This window comes from Camelus bactrianus, chromosome 24 (assembly GCF_048773025.1).
Source record: "Camelus bactrianus isolate YW-2024 breed Bactrian camel chromosome 24, ASM4877302v1, whole genome shotgun sequence".
Lineage (NCBI taxonomy): Eukaryota > Metazoa > Chordata > Mammalia > Artiodactyla > Camelidae > Camelus > Camelus bactrianus.
The window spans coordinates 3088697-3102967 of record NC_133562.1 but is presented as its reverse complement, the minus strand read 5'-3'; the positions used below and the strand labels follow the sequence as shown (position 1 = coordinate 3102967).

General features: G+C 44.7%; 1 protein-coding gene across 2 annotated transcripts in view; it reads left to right on the top strand.

Annotated features, from left to right (window-relative positions):
• Nucleotides 1-14271, top strand: part of PTPRM (protein tyrosine phosphatase receptor type M) — a 605027-nt gene that overhangs the window by 71334 nt on the left and 519422 nt on the right. The window lies entirely within an intron of this gene.

The following is a 14271-nucleotide window of genomic DNA, read 5'->3' as shown; positions in this document are numbered from 1 at the left end:
CCACATTACAAATGAGGAAAATGAGGCTTTGGGAGATCAGTAAATGAGGTAAGGTGGACCCAGGCCCGACCCCGGGCCGTTGGGGTCCCGCGAGGGATGTAGAGCACGTGTCTGGGCCCACTGAAGAAATACGGTGCCCACGGAGGACAGGATTGTAAGTTTCCAACCACCTGTTCTTCTGCCTGCATCCGGACACTGTGCCAAGTATCTTAGGATCATTCACTCATGGTTTTGTGAAGAAAAGAAAATTAATCATTTGTTTCTGAGAAAGATTGCCTCAAAGTGAAGAGTGCCCTTAAATTGTACCGACTTTTACGGAAGTGTTTTAGGCCAGAAGAGTTTCCAGCTTTTCCCCAGGAAATGCTCCACCGCGCTGTACCCTGGGAGGAATGGAACATACATTAACCTCCTTCCAGAGAACTATTTGTTCTCTTTTAGAGACGAGATCTGCTCTTAAAAGTTGGGCCGACTTCACATCTAATTATTCTACTGTCATTACAATTTCCTACCCTAATCCTAAACCCCATGGAGGTTTTATTACATTGGTTGGTGGCATTAGGCTGTCAACAGCTGGAGGAGACAGAAGTTAGAAAATGGACTTTTCGAGGTCAGGGAGCTAAGCGACCAGAAAAACCAATTTGTCAACTTAAATCATCTTGGGAATGGAAAAAATTATTCCGCAGGGTGGGAGATAAAAGGCTCCCTGCTGTGTTTTTTCTCTTTGTTTGTTTTTTTTTTTTTTCCTGTTGGTATTTCTTTCCTCAAGACCTCATGTCTGCATAACAGAAGGTTTAACATTGACTTTATTTGTGAGAAGCTGTGATGCCTGGCCACTGGGTGTGCTGCTCTGAACATTTATCATGAAAACTGTGGGCTATTTTTACCCTTCTGGCTTAATCACCAGCAGCCACATCAGCCTGCAAACATTTGAAAAGTAAAGAGGCCTGAGACCTCAGCCAACACCTCTCTTTCCTAATTTTATTCTTTTTAAAAAGACTTTCATCTTTGCATTATTTATCTTTTAATAGTGAGATAGTGATAATTTTTCCAAATTTGGGGTGAGAGCACGTATGGGGGAGTGAATTTCACCTACTGGCTTTAGAAAAATTATTCTTTCACAATATTTAGGAATATCTTTGGTATATAGCACTTTATAAAATTTAAATACCATTTCTCTTAAAATAGATATTCTTTGTGCTTTGTTACGTGAGCAAACACAGATTCCTTTATGAACCCGTGAGACGGGGGTGTTCACAACAGCAAAAATGCGTGTTCCCCTGTGACACTCCCTTTGAATTACTTGTGCTTTGTTTTTCCTGAGTGTCAGTCTTTATAAAATAAAAATTCGTATACTACCATGGCATAAAATAAAAGCCATTATTGGAAAACCTCTGTTTCTTAACAAGGCTCCAAGCTAGGTTTCTTTATTTTTAGTGCAAATCCATGTTTTTCGGGTTATTTCAATGGACTGTGAAATCCAAATTACCATTTCTTTACATAGTAAGGCAAATATGCAATTTAAAATAATCTGGGCTTTTTTTTTGTTTTTCAGCTGCCTGAAGAAAAGTTGTTAATTTTACTCACCTTATCTTTTTCTTTCTTATGTGGCATTTGTTCATATAAGTACAATTCATGAATGGATAATTAATGATTGACTAATTTCAAAATATCATTCTATCATTAAAACAATTTAATACTGATGAAATCAAATTTCAAAAAAAGGTTAAAAGGCAAGAAAACTTGTAATAAACAGGCAGCACATATTTAAATGGGATAATTCTGTAGGAATTTTTTCCTTTTTTCTTTTTTTAATTTCCTATTGCATTTATTTGTATGTGAAAATGCATAGAAGTTAACTTTTTTTAAAAAAATTTTGTTGAAATGTAGTTGAGACAAACTTCCTATACACTAATGTTACTTATTATAAGAAGAATGTTTTTCTCTTAAAAGTTGCATATTAATTGGAAGGCCATAAAGAGAATATTTTGTAATACTCTGGGAGTTTCCCCTTACTAAAGATACTCTGACATGAATTCGTTTGCAAAATGAGGAATGAGTTTTAAAAATAAACACCCTGTTAACTGTATAAATTTAGATCCTTTCTTAGAGTGAAGAACACTTGTATTTATTTTCTTTTCAAATCAGAAAAATATTTACTATGGAAACATTAACTAACCCAAATGACCAACTAATGATCTCCCTGACTTCTATAAAACCTGCTAATTAACATCCACCACATGCTCAGCACAGTAGGATGGTCTGTCCAGAAGAGTCACTTGTCTCTATTCTCAATCCTGTTTACACTGGTTGGATTTGTGATTTAATCAATATACAAAATTACCCTATCGAGATAATTGATGAGAGTGGGTAGGGGCTAGAAAGACAGTTGTCCTGTGAAAACTTAGTTGAATCCTTTGGAAAGAATAAAGTGAGCTTCTTTAGGAGAAGGAAAAAATAGTTATTGCACTAAGGGAAGCAAGCCAGCCGAAAAAAAAAAAATTAGAAAAGAGGCAGCAGAAACCTCAACTGGAAATCTGAGAAAAAGCATAAATGGTTGAGGTTTATGCAAAACAGATGTGTGGGAATTCTGATCAGCAGCCCTGTAATCCCGGAAAAGGCTTTGGCCTACCTAGAGGATTAGGGGATGCTATGCACGCCTGTCATTTAAGTTCAAAATCAGTTGTTTAATTTATTTGTTATTTTTAAATTCTTACTTTGAAACTCCTCTCCAATTAACTAGAAAAGTAAGCATTCCTGAAAGTCGTACTGGAGGACTTCTCCTCTGGTGGTGATTATTAAATGTTCAATGTGTGTTTGCTTCCGAGATTCCATTTCAGTTAATATGTCTACATACAACTTTTGTCAGCTTTTCCAGACAGTTATGCCCCTTCTTATTGCATTAGTTAAATAGAAAAGGAATTTATTTCTCCCTCAAACTCTTCCAAACATTGTATGATTTAACTTTGGAATAGTTTTGTTAGAAATGTTGTTTTACTGTGAAACCCAGCACGTCTTTAATTAAATATTAAATATTTCATCGGAATAAAAGCCAGTTTAATCGAATTATATAAAATTGAACTTTAAATAATCCACCTCCTTTGACACTATTTATTAGGGAAGTCGTTCAGCATCAGGTATATTAGCGTGCCTGATTCAATCACGTTTCTGTTCTGCTTATGTAACTGTTTCAACCATTCCAGGAAAATCCTTAGTGTTTAGAAGTGAAATTGACTCGTGGCCCACCTATGTTATCAAAATGGTAAGCTTCGGTGTGTTTTCGTTTGGCGCACCTCTAATGATTAGAAAATGAAAGCACTTTGAGAAGGTGTGTGGAAATAAAACTTAAAGCTGTTTTAGTGGTAGGATGCTGACACGCATCTTGGCAGAGCATTAAAAGCACACATGCTCCTGTAAACCGCATAGTGTCAAAGGCAGTGAACACGCTGCCTTCCCTGCCTCCGTGGAAGGCTGCTCATTTGGCTGTCAGACCGGTGATAATTCAATAGACGACGCAGGTGAAGGCCAGCCCTGGGGCCTTCTCTGGATTTATAATGCCTGCGGACATTGAAAGTCCATCTAATGAGTGCCATTATGGAGGGATAGACCGCATAGCTGCCCAGATAACCCTAAGAGGGCAGGGTCTCAGATCCAGAGTCTGGCCTTTGGTCTTGGAAGAAGGAGAAGTCAGGTTTTGTCAGCTCACCAGGATTGGGTCTGCCCCAAGCTAGAGTCACGCTGTTATTTTATTATTTATCATGAGCAAATAAGGCAGCATTGAAAAGAACTGAGTGCTCACAGCCTTAAGCCAGGACGGCCTTTCTTTGTTGGCAAGCTCTGTGCAGACCCAGTGGACTCACATTGTTCTTGGGGGGCCTGGAAGCAGGGAATGGAATGTACTGGAAGGCTTAGGTTTCTTCTATAAACACGCGCCCGGGTTTAAACCCAGGCCATGTGAGCATTGGCAGGAATGCATCCTTGTCCAGTGCCTGTGTCCTGCACAGATTAGTAAACTGTGCAGGCACGAGTCCTGTCCTGACAGAGCTTGCAGTGTGGACGGGAGGCATCATGACCACACTGAGAGGATGCAGGGAGCCAGCCAGGTCTCGGATCCTTGAGGGCTTGACACCCATGTGAGACCAGAAGGGCGGGGATACTCAGGCAGAAGGAGGGGCAGAGCGCAAGGTGGGGAGAGAAAGCCCAGGTGCAAAGGCCCCGGGATGTGGAGAAGCAGGTTTGCATGGAAAGGGCAGAATTCTGGGAGTGCAGCGAGGTGAGGATGGTGGAGCTGGAGAGAGGAGGCCAGCATCTGCTGTCTACCTGGTACCCCCACTTTCTCCGGGGCTGCCCCATGTGCTCACATGAGGTTGTCCTCCTCTTGTCCTTGCCTTGTATCAGAGAGCATCCAGATCAGTGACATCGGTGGCCAGAGTTGTCAGTGACACAGTCTTTGTCTCCACTTAGAACCTCTTCTGCGGAGAACTTGGCTGTGAGTTAGTGAGAGGTTGAGGCAAGTCTCAGAGGCTGTGTCGTGGCCCTGAGGACCATCTGGGGCCTTGCCTTTCTTCATTCTTCCTCCTCCCTATAGGATCCTTATTTTCTTTAATTTTTAAAAATTTTATTTATTTAAATTGAACAGGGTTCCCATCTTCCCCCACCAACAATAAGATTTCAAGGTGGATGGGTGGGGCAGCTCATCAGAAATGTACTTGAATTAAAAAAAATGAGGATCCTTAGATAAACAACAAGTTCAAGTACAGTGCAGGGTAGTAACCTATGTTGAAAAAGAATATAGAAACTAATATATGTATGTTCAAGTATGACTGAAGCATTGTGGTGTACACCAGAAACTGACACAACATTGTAAACTGATGAGGCTTTTATAGGATCCTATAATGAAAAGATCTTGGTGGTGGTAGGGGAAGATGGGACCCCTTGTTAGGGCGGCTCTGGCATTGCCGTTTTAAGGGCAGTGAAACTGCCCTAATCATGGAGGTATGACATTACACACTTGCCAGAACTCACTGAGTGTACAGCACAGGGTGACTGCTAATGTGAACTGTGGACCTAGTTAGCAGGAGTGTGTCGAAATTAGTTGATCAGTTGTGCAGACGAACCATACCACAGCAAGATGTTCATCGTAGGGGAAACTGAGGGGGAAGGGAGACAAAATAGGTGGGAACTCTGTATTTTCTGCTCAGTTTCTCTGTAAACCTGAACCTGCTCTGAAAAATAAAGTCTATTCATTCAAACAAACCAACCAACTTAAAAAGCACATGAGGCTGAATAACCCAGGAGGAATACACTTGGGTTTGTTTTTGAAGTAACTCACATCCTGGAAATAGTCTGGGTCAAATCAGCTCCCCGAGATCGACTCATTAATGCGAGTATATTGTTAATTTTTCTCCCTCATCTCACACCTCCCACCATCATTGCCACACAGATGCCCAGTAAGAATTCAGTGGCATTTTGGAAAGAGAACAGAGGCTTGATTTTTAGCTGACATGTTAAACAGGGACAGCATATTAGGAACACCTATTAAGAACCACCTTGCCTTGGAGGTGCACTGAGTCTCTTCAGGACGCAGCTGGTCACCGCCTTTCTTCTCAGGGCTGTTTGGTGGGACTTCCTGTCCCCTCTTGTTGTGGAAAAATGTGTTATAGCTCAGTGTTGCAGCTCAGTTGTGACAGCAACCTGGATCTGGGTGAGAGACCAAGCGGCAGTCGGAGAATTAGAGAACTCAGGCTTATTAGGCCAGTGGGCCCAGAGGAATTAACACTTCAAGCTCTGGACACCGTCTGTAGGTTTACACTGGTTTTTATAGGCTGCCAGTTTACACTTTGCAACATCATATGCAAATGAGGTATAACGAAAGTTGACTAATTAGGAACAATCTTTGTAGAAATGGACCAATCTGGAGGGAGAGAAATAACCAATCAGGAATGAGGGAAATGGACCAATCAGGAGTGAGAGAAATAACCAATCAGGAGTGAAGGAAATAACCGATCAGAAGTGAGCTTAGGGAACCAATAGAATTTTAGGAGTAAGTAAGCCCTTTCAGAGGCAAAAAGTGAGATAGAGCCTCTGGGCCAGAGAACCGGATGGTGCTGGCAGGAGAGTAGTGGCCCTGCTTGGGGGTCCTGCCGGTCTTTTTATGGGGCTTTCTGCCTCACTCTGAGAGAGCTAGGACAGTTTTCCCGGTTCCCCTGTTTCCTCTCCCCTCCAACCTGATAACATGTCCCTGTCCTGGGGGAGCAGTGGGCTGGTGCCAGCAGCAGCATTATCTTGGTGCGATGTTCCGGTCCTCTTCCCATCCTGTCTCCTCCCCTTCTGGGTTGAGGAAGCACAGGCAACCCCAGTTTCCTTCCAGTCTCCTTTTGGACTCTTCCCGCTTCTTACCAGCCTCGCATTTGCAGATGTGCCGTGACCACTTCTGCTAAGCTTTGGATTCTTACCCGAACAAAAAGATTGAAAGGAGATAGTCTCACTGGTGTCCATTTCCTATTCCTTTAGAAGCTACTTAACTTGGCCGTCTTTACCCAGTGAGCCCAGCACTTGCCAAATGGTCGGAAGATTTGAAGGCCAGGCGTCCCGTCCCTGCTATTTCTGGAACAGCCACTGACAGCAGCCCGACTGCAGTGAAGCTCGTGAACTGACAGTTCCGGGCAGGCCTGCCATTGCCGTGGGCATTCGGAGACAGCCGGCCTCTCGGCCCTCCTGACTTGGGGCAAGCATTTCTCCTGAGGTGCCTCGTCCTTTCTGATGATGGATTGAGGGAGACAGGCTGCACATGGGCAGACAGACACCCCGCCCAGGCATTTGGTGCCATTTAACAGTTTCCTTCCGCTCCTGACATTTTCATTCCCTTCCTTCACCCGCTCATCACAAACCATTTGCATCTTTTCTTCTTCCCACGGTGGTAATGCGAAATGACAGACGACACACCCGGGCTCGGGTACTCATCTCGTACGCTCTGTCATAGTCCGGTTACACAGCGGGTTTTACACGAGCTGAGCCTCGGCGAGAGAGGCACGTTCCAGGTTGAATTGTACCCCGGCCTCGTGCGGGGCAGGGAGGGGGCAGGGCGTCCTTCAGGAGGGACTGAAACCGTCATGAAGCATCCCTGCTCCGAAGGCAGCGGTGGAGGTAAAACGTGTTTCATTTACGAGCAGCTCCTGCCGGCTTGGGCTTGCCTGGCTTGTCAGGAGGCCTGTTCCCTGGGAAAGAGCAACGAAGATGTTTGGTTGTATCCCTTTGGGAAGAGTACCTGATGTCTGCTATTCTTTCTCCAGCGCTGTGCCCGACTGTGCGGGACCCAGTGTAGCTTCACACAATTTGCCTCTTTATCTCCAGAACGATCACTAGAAGGCTGGAGAATCTGTTTAAAACTTTGAGACTTACTTTCTTTAAAAAAGAAAGTAGATTTCTTTTTATAAATACATATACTTAAAAAGTGAACAAGTTTCATGCGGGGATAGAAGAATGGTCAGTGATTGATGCCAACATTTTTCAGGGATTTCAGCTTCTGACTTTGAATCAACCAGCCCCTTTACCTCTTATTTCCGACGCATCCAATCACGAGTCCTATCAGGAACTGCATATTTAGGCCGTTTATTATATTTTGAGTGCTGGCTTTCTCCTCCTTGTAGGGATTTTGTTGGGAGGTTGGACCTACAGCCTGATGTGACATGACCATGAAGCACAACAGAGGAAGGGCAGCCCCAGTGTCTTACTTAGAGCAGGTGCTCAGTTAATATTTGGTTGACTTAGTAAGATATGAGAATGTGCTATTAAGCTCACGTGAGGTCTTCCTGGCTTAGTTTGGTTTCTGGATGCACCCTGACCTTGTCCTGTGCTCAGTCACATTGATGACATTTCCAGCCTTTAACTCATGACCCTTGTTTCTGCCTCAGGGCCTTTGCACTTCCTGTCCCTCTGCTTAGAGCTCTGCCCACAGTTCTGCCGGTGTTACTATATCTAAATCTCCATTCAAATGGTGCTTGGTTGCTAATGAGATGTGATTTGATGGCCTTGTCCAAAACTGCAAGTACACACCCCCAGCCCTGTATCTTCCTCCCCTCCTTTATTTTCCCCACAGATTCTTCTCCATCTTACAAACTAAATATTTTCCTTACTTTGTTTGTTTGTCTCCTCCAAGGAGAATGCAAGTTTGTGAATTCAGGGATCTCTTTGCTCTATATTCCCTTCTCTGAATTCACCTCTGCACTCCCAGGGTCTAGACAATGCTTGGCACTTAGGACATTAATAAATATTATTGAATAAGTGGATGCATGGTGACCTCCCTTACCTCTCCCTCTACAGCCTCACTCCCTGACCCCCATTTCTATGGAAGCTCTAACTGCTGTCTGATGTTATCTTGTTCATTCATTTGTTTCCTTATTTGCTGCCTGCCTGTCCTTTCTCTAAGCAAGCCCTAAGGGAGGAAGGGACTCGCTTGCCTTACTTACTGACATTCCAGCACCTGCAACAGTGCTTGGAAGATAATAGATGCTCAATAAGTAGCACTTGGGGGTTCAGAGGGGTCTGTGGATCATGTGGCTTGAAGGGTTCTTCCCCACCCAGCCTTCTAGGGTGCAGGAGGACCTGGGGGGTTGCTGCTTCTGCACAGAAGGAGCTTCACAGGGACGTATGGGGACAGGCAGTGTTCTTAAGCCCAACACTTACATCATCTTCCCCGAACACCTGGCGAGGATCCAGCCTCACTGGATGCAGCCTCACTGGTGGGGAGCCGGTGCACTGCCATCCTGTCAGGTGCAGCCCCTGCTTTCCTGAGACCATGATAGACATGCTTTCTAAAGTGCCCACATCAGCATCTATGCAGGATGAATCACTGGGGTGAAGGGAGAAATACGTACCGGAGAACAGGGCAGAGGGATGCAGAGTGTGGACTTCTGTTCAAGAAGCCGTCATTTGCAACGCAATTTTATTCTCAAGGCTGTTTTTCTTTTCATGAGAAATGACACTTGGCGCCCATCTTCATTGAGTCCAACACTCGAACTATTCATAATACCAGCTAACGCAGCACGACGTGGCTCTTAGACATGCCTGTTGTAACGGATATGGCTCGGTTTCTAAATTCCAGCAAGAAGAAGACTTGAGCCTGGCAGTGGTTTCTGTGTCTGTGGGCCACTTACACTGCTCACAGGGGATTCTTGACACTGAGTTTGCTGCTCTGAAGATCTTGGCTCTGACTGAGTTCTCAGTGTGGAAAGTTTGGGAAGAGACCTTGAGAAGGCAGTGACAGTGAACTTGCCAACAAGAGCGAGAGCTCAGTCTCTCCCTCATTTCCAGGCAAGTAAATGGAAACATGATTCATTCTTGGTCAGAAGACTGTCTTTCATCCACAGCCATTCATGAAGATGAGGTCTTGGATGATAAAGATCTGGGTGGTTCTGAAAGATGGAGTAATCCTGCAGAAAGGTGAGCAGGTTCCTACACGGATGTGTGGCTCCTGCTACAAGGAAAACCACTTACGCTGCCAGCATGTTGTCTTCCTAGTAGCCTCCTGGTGTATACCTCCTGTGTCCTGGTTGGCTAAGTACTGAGTGACATCCAAGGGTGAGGAACCATGCAGAGCGATAGTCATGTCATTACGACCACTAATGGTTTTATTCTCAAGTGGCAATGCAGTTTGCCAGGCATGTTCACCTCTGTAGTCTTAATAAAAGATGAAGCCAAGGACTGTTGTGTTCATGTTTGTACCTCCTTTAATGGCTCAGAATACATCTTTGCTTCTAGTAGACATTTTGTCCCTGTTGGAGAGATAAATGCATTACACCTCTGCTCCTTGCGGCAGGCCCGAGTGAGGGCGGGGTGGTCATGGGCCAGGACCCTGTCCTCTGGGGGAGGAGTGGCTGGTCAGGGTGAGGAGGGCAGTCCTGTGTCCCTGGTACTAACTCAGTGCCCCCTTCCTGAAACCGCCAGACCACTAATGGCCAGTGGCCATGGGGAGACCCCACACCTTCCTATGCACACTGGACACTTCCCAATGATAAATAAATAGTATTTATATTTATATAAATGTTACAGATTTATATTTATAGGTTATAAATACACATGTAATAAATATAGAAATATAAGTAATATATTTATATAGTATTTTTAATATATTTTATATATACTATATGGTATTTAAATATATTTATATATCATATATTTATATATTATAAGTATATTATAAATATAAATAATACATTTACATTTATATATAGTAATATATATTATTTACACTTATATGTTGTAAATATATATTATAAATATAAATGTTATTTGTATTTATAGATTTATATTGTAATATAAATTTGTTATATTTGTGCATTTAGATTGCATAAATGTAATAATATATATTACAATTCTTATACTAGATGGGTTATTTAGGTCTCGGTAGTTTCAAGTAGTCAGGTTTTCCTGTGCTGGTGACCTGCTTATTTGCAGCCCTGTCTAAGGGTAACATTTCATCAGAATGGGACTTCAGTTCATTGAATAAATATTTACCAGGCAGGGACGATGTGTGAGGCTCTGTGCTAGGACCTGGGGATCAGCAGTGAACAAACACCCTCAAAACCCCTGCCTTCCTGGAGTGTGAAGACGCGACGCACAGCTCGATGTCCTGTTAGTTCTCTTGCCGCACAGCCAGGCCCCACCCTCCCCGCAAGCCGAGGGACTTGAAAGCACAGCAGCTGCGGGTTTTGCTCCAGAACCTGCGGTTTGGGCCGGGCTCAGTGGCTTCAGCTGGGGCAGTCCCTGTGACTGATGGAACGCGAGGGAAGTAAGAGGTCCCATCTTAGGAAAGTAGAGAAACTTCTGTTGAAGGTGTTAACATCGGGAACATCTTTCCTGCCTTCTGGGGTCTCTCTCTCAATGTGTCATCGTCTGTTGCATTTGCCCTGTGAGGGGTGGGTTCTCTTGGGCTTGAAGGTACCAGCTGGGCAGTGAAGCCCATCCCGGGCACCTGGGGGCTCTACCCGGACACTCGACACACACAGCCCACCAGCTGTTCTGGGTGGGGAAGTCAGGCCCGGCTTCTCCCCTTCCCAGGGGCCTGCTGCCCCACCTGCGGCACCCTGGTAATGTCCACGTGCCTGGTTCCTGGATTGGGGGTGGATGAGGGCTCACCCGCGTCGAGCCACTAGTCACAGAAACCAGACTAAGCCAGGAAGACTTCACGTGAGCTCAACAGCACATTCTCACATCATGGGCGGTTTACTAAGTCAACCAAATATTAACTGAGCACCTGCTCTAAGTAAGACACTGGGGCTGCCCTTCCTCTGATGGGGTCATGTCACATCAGGCTGCCAGCTCAGGGTGGGGACAGCCCCTGCCATGCTGAAACATCACAGGATACACCCCTGTGTGGCACCCAGCCCCTGCCTGGGCAAGGGTGGGCAGGGGAGCCAGGAGCTGGGGGAGTGAGCAGCTGGGCACCTGTCCCAGGCACAGGGGACCACACAGGAGCCCAGGCTCTGAGTCCTCTGCTTCCGTTCCCTTGTCTCCTCAGACGTGATGTATGGAATACAAATCAAAGGTAAAGTTGTTGGGAATTTCAAGACGGAGACCACAGAGCATCAAATCCCCAGCACTGCCCATGTGAGCACAGGGCCCCCAGCGGGTGACTGCACTGGCCCCACCCCCACGGCTCTTTGCTGGAGTGGGTGCTTCCAGGTGGCTTGCCCCGTGGAGAGCAGGTTGGTGCTGGCTCTTGGCTGAGACGGGCAGAGAGGATGGCCTCATTCCCAGGGCTCTGTCTTCCCTGTGGCATGGTGGCGCGATTCCCGAGAGCAGAAGCTGCATCACATTTTCTAGTCCAGCTTTGGGAATCACATGGAGTCACTTCCACCATAGTCTTTTTTTTCATTTTAGAATTTATTTTTTTTTGAAGTAGTCTGTTTATAATGTGTCAATTTCTAAAAGAGAAAGAAAAATACCATATGATATCACTTATATGTGTTATCTAAAATAAAAGTCCAAGTTAACTTATTTGCGAAACAGAAACAGACTCAGACAGAAAACAAACTTGTGGTTACTAGGGGGAATGGGGGTGGGGAGGGATAAATTGGGAGTTTGTGATTTGCTGATACTAACTACTATATATAGAATAGATAAACAGCAAGTTCCTACTGTACAGCGCAGAGAACTATATTCAATATCTTGTAGTAGCCTGTAATGAAAAGGCATATGTGTATGTGTATGTGTATGTATCATCGTAGTCTGTTAGTGGAGGCAGTCACGAAGGCCCAGCCAGGTTCCCGGGGAGAGCACACAGACTCCAGCTACTGATGGGAGCGTGGAGAGTCCAGAGGAATCGGGTCTGGACATATGGTTGGAGCTATGTTTCAAGAAACATCATCTGCCGCAGCAAGATGGTCTGCAAGACAGGGATGAATGCTGTGGGAACAAAGCAGAGACGGGCCAGAAAAGCGGCCTTGGTGGGAGTGAAGGGGTTTGCGACAATGACTAGAGGTCCCATGTTGCCTCCCTGACATTTGAGGACAGATAGAGATGGAGTCATGCAGGTACGTGGGGAGAGAATGTTCCCGGCAGAAGAGAGAGCCTGCGTAGAATGAATTATGAAAGCAGAGAGGCAGAGGCAAAGTGGGAGGGAGGGGAGGATTTCAGAAAGAGATGAGGGGGCAGTCAAGCCTTGGAGAGCAGTGGAGGGCTTTTACTCGCACGTGGGTTGCCATTGGTTTAAAAAAATTTTTTTTAATTATTTTTTCCCTTAACGGAGGCCCTAGGGATTGAACCCAGGACCTCGTGCACACCAAACACGTGCTCTACCACTGAGCTCTACCCTCCCCACCGCCATTGTTTTTGAGCTATAGTGTCATATGGCCTGGCTCACTTTTTAGAAAGATCACTCTGGCTGCATTTTGTAGACCAGACTGTGCAGGGACTCAGGGGGCAACAGGGCGACCTGTTAGGAAGCTGTTGAAGTATTCAGTGCAGATGCTGATCGTTGTTTGGACCAGGTGGTAACTGGCAGTGGAGGTGATGAGGTGTGGCTGGCCTCTGGATGTACTTTCCAGGGTAGAGCCATGGAATTTGGTGACAGTTTGGATGTGAGGTAGGAAGGAATGGGTCAAGGGTGATGACAAGGTTTTTGGACTGAGCAACTGGAATTGACCACTTTGCCATTAACCCTTTCCCCGCTATTTGTGATTTAAGCAATTTGCGTAGCACTTTACAAATATGTGTAAACATTTTATTTGGAGGTTCTAAGGCAGTCAGATTTTTGTGGGGATGGGGTGTTGGGCAGGGTGGGTGGGAAAGTATTAAGAGGGAGTCAAGCAGGGACTGATGATTGTGTTTTCAGGCTGGCCTGGGAGGTGACAGGGGGGGCAAGTCTGCAGTTCCAGGTCCTAGTTCAGGTGCACACTCATTATTTCGTACAGAAACACACTTTCAGTAAATAATACCAGGGACCAAGTCTATAATGTGCCCAGCTGTGAGGAAATTAAGCATAGTTACTTGACTGATAATGATGCCAAACAGTTTCAGGTGTTAGAATTTCATTACGATGTGCGTTGTCTCTCACTGTACGAGTCACATTTTATGTCAGGTGTTTCAAATTAATCATGAGCATAATTAATAGTTGTAGTAATTAGATTACCATTTTAGGATGCTATGCAAGGCAACAGAGAGTGTGAGGAAGGAAGAAAAATGAGGACCTCGCAGGTCTGTGTAATCAGGGTCCTGACTATGACTTATCGAAACAGGTCACTGTTTGATAATCCACTCTGAGGATTAACGTATTGGTGCTTCATTACAGGTTGGTTTATTACAACAGCTGAAGATGGAGGCAATTTTAATGTGAAGGGGAACTCTCCCGGGGCCCTTGGTCCCAAGCCACTGAAACAGAATTATTTTATGAGGATAATACTATTGTCAACAATGATTCTAGTTGAAGTATGGTTACTTTTGATAACTATGGAGAAACCAGGAGGCCACTATATGATTTTACATTCCTGAGAAGCTTAATTGAGTTAAGGATCAGTGTGCACATCTAACAACAACAAAAAAGGCGAAGTTTGGCATTTTAGAGCTTTAATGAATTATTGAACATATTTCAGACAGAAGATTGTTAAATAGCTTTTTGAATAGCTCTTGTTCACCTAAAGAGACACTTAGTAAACCACCCATAGACTGATAGAAAAAGGACATTTGCATGGAAGTCACTTTTCTGCCACGGTTTGCCCTGGAATGATTTTGAATGATTGCATAATAAGGACAAAAAGTTGCCGGGCTACGTAGAAA